This window comes from Cheilinus undulatus, linkage group 3 (assembly GCF_018320785.1).
Source record: "Cheilinus undulatus linkage group 3, ASM1832078v1, whole genome shotgun sequence".
NCBI classification, from domain to species: domain Eukaryota; kingdom Metazoa; phylum Chordata; class Actinopteri; order Labriformes; family Labridae; genus Cheilinus; species Cheilinus undulatus.
In genome coordinates, this window is record NC_054867.1 from 31692296 (window position 1) to 31702659 (window position 10364).

At 35.8% G+C, this 10364-nt stretch overlaps 1 long non-coding RNA gene across 1 annotated transcript; it reads left to right on the top strand.

Moving 5' to 3' along the window:
- Positions 1–915: 915 nt before the first annotated feature.
- Positions 916–10301, top strand: LOC121504345. Its single transcript, XR_005991451.1, has 6 exons — positions 916–4831; positions 4926–4994; positions 5160–5210; positions 8385–8447; positions 8527–8602; positions 8728–10301. It is a non-coding gene; the product is annotated as an uncharacterized LOC121504345 (long non-coding RNA).
- The last annotated feature ends 63 nt before the right edge of the window (positions 10302–10364 follow it).

Sequence of the window (10364 nt, forward strand, 5' to 3'; positions counted from 1 at the left end):
GTCAGAATTTTGAGAAAAAAGTCAGAATTCTGAGAAAAAAGTCAGAATTCTGAGTTTAATCTCAGAATTCTGAAGAAAAAAAAATTTGAGACTTTTTTTTCATTTGAAGAATAAAGTCAGAATTCTGACTTTTTTTCTCAGAATTCTGACTTTAATCTTAGAATTCTGACTTTTTTTCTCAGAATTCTGACTTTTTTCTCAGAATTCTGACTTTAATCTCAGAATTCTGACTTTTTTCTCAGAATTCTGACTTTAATCTCAGAATTCTGACTTTTTTCTTACAAGTGAAAAAAAAAAAATTGTCTCAAATTTTTTTTTTCAGTGGCCCTAATACTCTTCCGTAATAAAATGATCATTTTTCAACATTTTTTTAAACTTTCTTTGCTTCAAATCTCTTCAACAACTTCAACCCTGACCACTAAAAAAAATTCAATGTTAATCCCTTTTTATGCCAGTTGTTGTACACCATGTCACTGTTATTTTTTATGGTTAAAAAAAAACACAAAAACACCATATTTCCCATGCAGAATGGTCTAGAAAGAAAAACCTTTTTTGATAAATACAGTCTTGGCCATGCCAACGATGAGTAGTAAAATTGATTTTGATGCATTGAAATGTTTTTTTGTAGTGCCAAATGCCATATTTTAGCTCCATCTGTCCTTGTTTGTCCATATTCTGGACATACAGAAAACTATTAATAAAACACCCTTTTTAATTTCTTTTTTTAACTTTCACTGACTAGAATCTCTTCAACAACTTCAATCCTGACCACTAAAAATCAATCAATTAATTAATCAATAAATGTTACACCCTTTTTATGCCAGTTATTGTACACTATGCTTACGAGTTGGATTCAGTGAGATAGCGTCCATGCTAAACAGATGAGTCTATCGGAGTGAAAAACACGCCTCCTCCTCTACCAAATCATATGAGAGTGAATTCATTTGTTCATGTTAGGTTCATTTTATGTACAGGCATAAAAAATCAGAGGATATATGTAGGATATAAATCACGAACACATGCATTTCCACCTCTAACCAAAATGTGACCGCGATTACGCTCATTACACGCATAAATTTTACTGCATATTTGAGATGTGATATATTCTCTCCTATTGATCAAAAGGACCCATGCATCCCGATGCATGTCCATCCACTTGCTATGAAGTGGAGACAAAGTTGAAATTGTCCAAATGTCCCCCTTTCTTAGTCCCAGTCTGCAGAACCCGGAAGTAGCATTTTTGACTGTAAACACTCCACTTCCGGGATATCCAATTGTAAACATAGCCGCAGATTTGCACCCGAGCACACATGTAGGAGCACACAACCTTTCCTTACACATGTAGCCCACTCTCAGACATCCATATCTAGTGGCATGAATCGTTTCATTTAATTCTGATGATGTTTAGTGGATGAAACAGGGCTTCACACACTCTGAGTCCGTGGAAGAAATCCTGCATGTGCATTGCTGAAGGGGTTAAAATGGTGCGCTGGCACTATCTGCTGGATCACTGTGGAATGGTGAAATTAAGGGCCCTGGTGATTGACTGACTACATAGAAAAGGTTGCTATATGTTGTTTTGGTGCCATAGACACACAGTCAAAAAACGTGTTTTTAATGGAAGTCTATTGTCCAGATTTCGGACAAACAAGGATGGATGGAGCTATTTGGGGTCAGTAGAGTTCTATAGGCAACACATTATTTTCAAATCTTTTTTTTTTTTTTAATTTGTAGAAAAATAATAATTTTGGCCAAATTTGATGCCTCAATCTATAAAAATGTGACTATCAACTCAAAATAATGAAGATAAAAATGATGAATTTCCTCAAAATGGACGAAGTAGGATCTGAGGGTTAAGGGATTTATTTATCTGTTTATGTGTTACTGTCTGACATTATTTACCTTTCCACAGACCCAGAAATATTTGATGTTGAATGGTAAAAAAGAGAAAACATAAAAGTAAGAAAGCTAGGACCAAAAGTGTAACTTTGAGCTATGTTGCGTTTCTTCCTGAACTAAAGAACTGAAAAGATAATGAATTTCTAAAGTAGTTGCTGATGCTTTAATCCGATATAGAAAATTGCTTTATTTGTATCCTGATTAAGGATGTTGCCCCATCTAAACAAAACATTTCTGGATAAAGTAATATAAGCTACTTTTTTTATGTTACTAAGGCTTTTAGAAAATCAAATTAGACTTTCTTTCTAATTTGATTACATAATACAGCTCTACACAGCATTTAATTTGTGAACCAAAGACTACATTTTCTTAGATGTAAATGAATCATTCATCTACGTGTTTATATTTGAAAAGAACTGTGAAAGCTTTCCTCAGATTTTCATGTCATTTTCATCTTTAAAGTTCCTGTAATGTGAAATAAAAAATTTGTGTCTAAACACTCTAGATATGTTGGAATAAGGTTGCTGTAAACGCGTGAAAACACTGAGATCTATGTGTGACTGAATTCTGAATTTAAACCGGTAGAAATTTGTTCACCTCTTTCATGGCTTGATTTAGTTGAGCGGGTCAAAAATCTTAGCCCAGGTCATCACCAGTCTTGATGGGGAATTACCCCACTCTCCCTGATGCTGTAATGATGTAAATTCACAGAGCAGTTCATCTGAGTGCAGTCTGATGTTACCCGATGTCACTGCCTTCATCCATAGTTAACATCCAGCTACATACTGTGTTTTTGTGAGGAAAATTTCCCAAATCTATCAGCTATGGTAGCCTACGGGTCATTAAAAGAATCATAACAGAGAGATTTTTGCCAAAAAACAGTAAATTTAATCCTCAACTTCACTCAGAAAAATGAATCATGGCATAGTTTATTTTTAAGTATTTACATCTATTTGATTAAATGATTAAATTTTTGGAATTTATTTATTCAAATTCTTTAAAATCAGCATAAATCTATTAATTGCAAAAACAAATTTAATCAGTTAAAAACATATGAATATAGTTTAAATATGATGAGCTGTGGATCAAACATGATTCATTAAGTTAAAATTTGAGATTGGTTTACATCAGGTTTACATAAATCTGTCATTGTTTATTCAAAACACATTGGGTTTATTGGTATTATTACATAAATCTCATTTTTAGTTGTTTCATTTACATTTGAGTGACAAATATGCAGCACATAAAGTTTATTGGCCTGTTTATGTTAAATCTAAGTAATTCAAATGGATGGAAATTTTATATGCAATTGAAATACATAAATCTTAAGAATTAGGCCTAAATATATCTGTGAATGTTCGGTCTCTCTCTGCTCTGGCACAGAGTCAGGCAGCTGCGCTGATCAGAAGCTCTGTTTTTAATTTTTGAGAGGGATCAAATTTCTCGTGAGTTGGTGTGGCTTCAGCTCATTGAACTGATATGCCCACACCAACCTAGAGCAGATATTACTGCCTTATTTTTTGATGGTTTTGAAGCTTAATTTTACAAACTAAAAGATATTTTTCATATCTGTAATTTGCCTAAAGGTTCAGAACACAGTGGCCTGTCATACAGCAGAAGTAAAATAAAGATTTTTTTAAATCACTTTACAGGGACTTTAAGCCATGACCACAAGTTCAGTGTCTGGCTCTAAGTTATTTATACTTTATATAAATTATAATTTTACAGTAAATGATACATTAGAATTTGTAATGTTTGCAGATGGCACTCATTAATTTTGTTCTGGAGGGGACATTAATACATTGTTGAAAGCAGTAGAAATAGAACTGATAAAATTAAATACATTGTTTTTAATTAGCTATCAATGAAAGTAGAACAAAAAATATGTTGTTTGATGTAAAACTGAAGAGAACAAATAGAAATGGAAAGAGCTGATGAAAGTAAGTTTTTGGGAGTATTTGTAAATGATTAACTTTATTGGAAGTCCTACATAAAACATGTAAACCAGAAATTTCCAAGTATAACCTGCAAAGTGAGATAAAATGTTAAATACAGATGTTTATAAGTTTATGGAGTGACGTTATGAGACATATGAAAATGTGTGCTGAGCTTCTGGTTATTCTGGATGACTTCAGGATAGGCTAAAATAAGCCAGTAAGTGCTCAAAGCCAGCTTCAGTCTATCCTGACACATTTTATGTAAAATGATTTAATTTTGACACTTGTTTTTTGTCAACATTTGTGCCAGAAATAAAACAATCATGCACAATATCGTGCTTTACTGTGAGTGAATCAAATGTGAAAGTAAAACTAGCTTGGCTGAAACTTTCCTTTGTTTCGTGCATATCTATTCTAGACAGAGTGGTTTTACAGGTAGTGGAATTTGCCCTCCTCGTGTATAGGGTTAGGTCCTGTCATTGTTGCACCTGTCTGGAGAGTCAACCTGCTGCTGAACAGAGATGGTAGGTAAACTTGTGTTTCTGAGTCTCTGGGTCTTTCACCTGTCCTGTTGTTTATTCATCCCTTACTATACGTGTTTATCACAGTTTTATATTGCTGTATATATTTGTTCACTGGTCTCTAGCTCCTGTTCTTTCTCTTGGTCTTCTTCCCTCTCTCTGTGTGTCTAGCAACAACCTACCTTGTGTTTATCATTTCAACAGTTTGTGTTAGTCTGTCTCTGCCAAAGAAAGCATGATGCTGTTTTTCTTTCAGATAAACATAAAGGACCTTGTAAACTATTATCAACACTGTATGTACATTATTTAAACATTGAGGGTGGTGGCACACAATACCATAAAAAAAAACAGATTTATAGACTCAATTACCTACATACTAATGAATTTCTGTAAAAATTTCAGACAAATATATCCACTTCTTTTCAATCTGCTTTGGTCTGGGATGGAGTACGGCTCTCTACAGCCCCTTCCGCCGTAAGTCCACTCATAAAATCTACTTACAGCCATTTCAAATAATCTAACTAAAACTCACATACAGTAATTCAATGGTGTTTTTGTATCATTTCAGCTGTAAGCGCGCCAGCTGTTGTGGGTGCCGGTTTCACCTTACTGTTTGAGTTTGCAAGCCTGATTTTAGGTAAGCTGAACTCTATATGACACAAATAGTCATTGCTGTCTTATTTATTACAATGAGGTGTTATTTTTCATTTTTTGAATGCTAAACATGTCATTTGAGAGTATGTTGCATTTGTTTTGGTGAAGAAATGATGACATCAGTGTTTATCTGTATGTTTCCTTTCAGACAAAGAACCCCACACTAAGAAATGTAAAGGCGTTCCCTATGACAGAGGAGGTACATGTTCACTAAATCAATTACATATAATGTGTTCACTGCGTTATTAAGCCTACTTTTATTACTATATTATTGTGGGACATTTTTCTGAAAGCAATTTTTTTATTTCTTTTAATATTGTATTGATGGAAACTTACACACACTTTTGTAGTACCTGTTATGTTGACAACAATAATATTGCATTGTACTGTATATTATATTATACTTTAGCACTTTGTTGTTAACCTATATATATTAATAATCGTTAACATGTTTCATTTGAACTGGATGTTTTCTTTATTGATATCTTAGCCCAGTTGATTTCAGCTGTTAGATTGAGAACCAAAAGTCGGTTGCAGAGATGTTTCCAGTTATCTTGAAATAACTTGACAGTGTGTGAATTTGTCTAGATCATTGGTTCTCAGCTGATGGGTTCGGGACCCAAAAGTGGGTCGCGGAGCAGTTCTTAGTGGGTCATGACTAGGTGTCTGAAAAATAAAATGGTGGCAAAAGTATTTGATCAAAATTCTAACCAATTTATCTGCTCTTCTTGCAATAAATGTCTACTTTTCTCATGAGGCAATTTCAAAAGTTCTCTGGAAAATTGCCAAAAATTGACACATGATGATGGGGAAAGGGGGTATAGAATTTGTCAGTTTTGTCCCTTTTCTTTTTTATATCAGGTAAATATATATATTCAGTTAACTAAACACATGTTGTTGAAAATTTTTTGGAAACGTGAGTCAGGATCTGTTGCAAGACAGACTGGTTGGTCCTGAGGCCGGATCAGAGAACCACTGGTCTAGATCTTTTGAGAGCAACTAAAACTTGCATTTTATCAAGGGAAACAATAAAGCATATGTATTCATGTCTTCTCAGGGCTCCTGTAATTACAGTGGCAAGAAAAAGTATTTGATCCATTTGAAATTAGAAAAGCACTCAGAGACCGCAGACCTCCGCCATTAGCCCTATCTCCCAATAGTAAAGAATCCTTTAAAAAAAATTCCTGGATCCAGACGGGAACCAGGATCACTCCCAAAATCTAATCAGTTCTTCCTTATGCCATTTCTGACATTTCCTGAAAATTTCATGAAAATCTGTCCGTAACTTTTTGAGTTATGTTGCTAACAAACAAACTAACTAACTAACAAACCCTGCCAATCACATAACCTCCTTGGCGGAGATAATTATCTAGTTTTCTGCATTAATTGCTCATCAAATGTGATCTGCTATGGGTTGCACCCGCAAGTTCTAACTTATGACAAAGTTTACGCTCTCCTATCTGCAGTTAGCATACGTTATTTTTAGCCGTTAGCATCTGTAGAAAACAAAATGCTTTTCATTGATTGGTTACAGTAAGAGAAAGTATCATATCTGCAACAATATTTTAGTTAGTTTGGATGTAAACTAGTTAAGATCAACCTTAGGTCTCTGTGGTGCAACTGAACAATGACACAACTTAAGTAAGAACTTAACTTGTTTCACCGTAGGGTTTAGGATAGACTTTACATCATAACTTAAAACAGAACTTACACATAGCTGGTGCAACAGGTTACTGGTCTGCACCTAAGTCACAAGTATGGACAAACACAATGTGCTTAACCTAATACCACACCAGTGGTTCATGAACCCTGGAGTTAATAACTGGTTGAACCTCTTTCGGCAGTAATAACCTCAGCCAATCACTTCTGGTAGCTGCTAATCAGACCTACACAACATTCAGGATGAATTCTGGACCATTTTTCCTGACAGAACTGCTTCAGCTCACCCATACTCTTAGGATGTCTGGTGTGAACGGCTCTTTTGAGGTCTTCTCACAGCATCGCTATTGGATTCAGGTCTGCTGTAGTAGATTTACTTTCATTATTAGAGTCATTGTCCTGCAGCATCACCCATCTTCTTCTGAGTCTCAGCCGGCGGGCAGCCACCAAACGTTATTCTGTAGGATACCTTGATAAACTTGGGAATTTATTTACCTCTCAATGATTGCAAGTGGCCCCAAATCCTGACGCTCTTTCCAATGTACTCCACTGTGGAGATGATATTCTCATGTTAGTATGCAGTAACCTTTTTTACATATGTAGAGCTGTGTGTTCTTCCAAAATAACTTAACCTTAGTTTCATCAGTCCACAAAACATTTTCCCAGTAGTGTTGTATAGTATCAAGGTGCTCCTTGAACTCATGAACAGAGATGCTGACTTGTTCAAATGATTCCTTTAAGAGAGCCTTTCCAGGGGTGGGGGGTTTAAGAGCCTTAAGCTCTTACTCTAGGGTTCTTTTTATACCTTTTTGAGCATTCTGTCTTGTACCCTTATAGTCCACCTGGCTGGACACCATCTTCTAGGGAGAGTAGCAACAGTATTGTATCATCTTCATTTGTGGACAGTTAGTCTGACTGTAGACTGGTGAATACCTAAAGTCTTTGAGATGGCTTTGTAACCCCTTCCAGTCTTGTGCAACTCAACAATTCTTGATCAAAGGTTTTTTTGAGATCTCTCTTTTTGCAAGGCGTGGTTCACATCAGCAAATGCTTCTTGTGAAGAAGGAACTCAAAAACTTGTTTTTATACTCAAAAAGTGTTTTTATAAGTCACAGAAGCTCTTCACTTGGCTTAAAATCGTGTTTGATTGATTGGACTTCAGATGTGCTAACTCCTGACTAAATTAGGTCTTTTTGGAGTCTTTCTAAGGGTTCATTTACTTTTTCCAGCATCACTATGAATGATGTTTGTCTATACTTGTGACTTAGATCAGATCACATTTGATGACCAATTAACGCAGGAAACTAGAGCATTTCAAAGGGTTTGCATACTCTTTCTTGCAACTGTTGCCTTAAACTTGTTTGTTTTGTCCCGTCTCATTTGTTCAGTCATATACTGTGCATTGTACAGTACTGTACAGTATTGTGCAGTTTGGGCCATCTTAGGCAGCATTTTGGAAATTTCGGGTCACTATTTCTGGTGATGGAGGCGGTAGTGGGTCCTGAGGCTAGACCAGTTAACAACCTCTGCCTTAGCCAATGCATGTTTTTTAGCTGATCAACTATGCTTTCAAAGTTCCAATGATCAGTGTTGATTTACTGTAGTTGGAGAATTGCTGGTGCCTGTAGTATACCAAATTTTATACTTCAACAGTTGCATATTCTTCTTATTATGAACTGGTATGACACCCCCTAACATCCCCTTCTCTCTTTAGATGTTTGCTTCGGATTTCTTTCTGCCCTTCTTGTCGCCATCCTGAACTTGAAATCATATCACGGTAAATTACATGACATGGGTAACATAAAAACATACTCTAGGATAGAATAGTCAGTTTTAACATGCTGTTCTTGTCCTAGCTTGCTTTCTGTCTCCTGGATGTGGACTTATAATGTTTTCCTTCTGTGGAGCCATACGGAAGTGCAGATCTCTAAGGTAGGAATGCATAAAAAGGAATTTTATGGTACATACTTTGTTCTTATTTTATACAGGCTGAATTAAGTGTTTGAAAACTGAACTGATGGTATTTGTATGATCTGAGTGTTTTCTTTGTATCAAAGGAAGCTGAGAGAGAGACGGCGTCCTTGGTGGTAGATGGAGTCTGCAACCACACTGGTGTTGACCAAGGAGGTCAAAGACAAGAGTGTTTCATGAAGTTGTATTTTGACTTGGAGATGCATAAATCTATCCGGAAACAGGGATGTAGAGTGAGGGGTTGAATAATTTACTGAACAAATAGTACAGAGAAACAATACTGTTGTTAAAGCTACTGTGAGAAGTTTTAAGTTTGTGAGAAACCGACTGAAATGAAATGAATACTGATGTCTCCTTGTCATCAGCTGAAGCAACAAATATTTCTTGGCTATTTTTCATGCTCGTAATCACTGACATGGAGAAGGGGCAATAAAAATGACTTATAGTATTCTGTATGAACATGTTTAGTTGACATTTTTCACAGCAAAGATGTAAGTTATATGTGTACCTGCTGAAAACAACAGAATGGGATTTTCAGCAGAGACCATCCTTAAGCTTTAACAGGACAAGAAAGCAGGCAGCAGGAATTGAAGGTACTATCTTGATCATGGGGGCGCTAAAAGTCAGTATAAACTGCAATTTCAAAATCAAAAATCCACTACCTCAAAATATTAGACTATCAAAAAAAGCAGTCCAAAAATAGGATTTTTTTCTACAGAAATGTTGACTTTTTGGAAAATCATGCTCATTTATGCACTTATTACTTGATTGGAGCTCCTTTTACACGTATTTCTACATCTATGTGACATGGCGTGGAGTCATGACTCTGGATTTGATAAAGCACAGTGGACCAGCAGCAGCAGATGACATGACACCCTAAACCACCACTGACTGTAGAAACTGAAAACACTGGAATTCAAGCACTTTGGACTCTGCTCCTCTTCCTCCAGACTCTGGGACCTTGATTTACAAATGAAATTCAGAATTTACTTTGATCTTAAAACAGGACTTTGGACTGTACAACAGTACAGAAGCTTCCCATGGATTTAAGTACACCAACAACTAAATCCCACACTGTAATGATTCAGTCATTACAAGGCTATTTATTGACACAATTATTGATAGGTTAGAAAAAATATCTGTTAAATGCAGCTGCTCAGAGGCTGACACATGAGATTGACGGTACCATGCTGAAGTGTTTTACAAATTTTTTGTTTGTGTGTGTTAACTGGATAAGATGGTATTGTTAAATAAGGTACTGATAACTGAGGAGTAAATGTGCAGCATTTCCTTCCTGGAAGACTGGTACATACTGAATCTAGCTGATCATAGCTGAGTCAATGCACCCCCTCTGGTCTGAGAATGAGCTCTTAACCTTGAAGTACAGAATACTCAAGAATAGGACAAAAAGAGACATCACAGTCTTTGTACCATAGAGCTGATGAATGAGCTTTGATGGTTCAGTTTGAATGTGGCACTCTGCACTTTATTGAAAATGCTGACAGTCCTCTCATAGAATCATGCAGTGCTTTAATGATGCATTTAAATGATGTAATTTATTGATTTGATGTTTTGTTATTATGTGGTAACCAGTGTGGAAGTTCATGTCTTGTATTTGTGTTTTTTATGCTCTTAGTGCAAGACAAATTCCCCAAAGGGGAAATAAAGGATCCGTTCATTCATACATTCATTCATTCATTCATTCAACATGCTTAACAATGCA